We start from the raw sequence: 419 nt of genomic DNA, 5'->3' as shown, positions 1-419 counted from the left end.
ATCCCCGTGAGCTGTGACCCCGTGTCCTGCCCACGGCCAGCCTGGGTGTGAGCCTGCGCCCTTCAGCATGCCGGGTGGTGGGGGTGAGAGGTGTGACCTCCCCCCCCCCCCCCCCCCACGCTTATGAAAGCCGGGGGGGGGGGGGGGGGGGGGGGGGGGGGCCCCCCGCCCCCCCCCCCCCGGGCCGGGGGGGCTCCCGCCCCCCGGGGGGGCCGGCGCGGCCGGGGGGGGCAGCAGATGGTAGGGACCACCCCCCCCTCACTCCTCCCCTCCTCCAGTGCTGTGATCTGGGCAGGGTCAGGCCCTGCTCTTGTCTCAGCTCCGTGCTGCAGCTGCTCCATCACCTGCCTGCGGCGGGGGCCTCTGGGGTGGGCAGGGGCCAAGCCTACAGCCGGGCCTGCTCCCCCCCCCCCCCCCCC

Source organism: Oxyura jamaicensis, assembly GCF_011077185.1.
Source record: "Oxyura jamaicensis isolate SHBP4307 breed ruddy duck chromosome 28 unlocalized genomic scaffold, BPBGC_Ojam_1.0 oxy28_random_OJ72696, whole genome shotgun sequence".
NCBI classification, from domain to species: domain Eukaryota; kingdom Metazoa; phylum Chordata; class Aves; order Anseriformes; family Anatidae; genus Oxyura; species Oxyura jamaicensis.
This window is presented reverse-complemented; position numbering follows the sequence as displayed.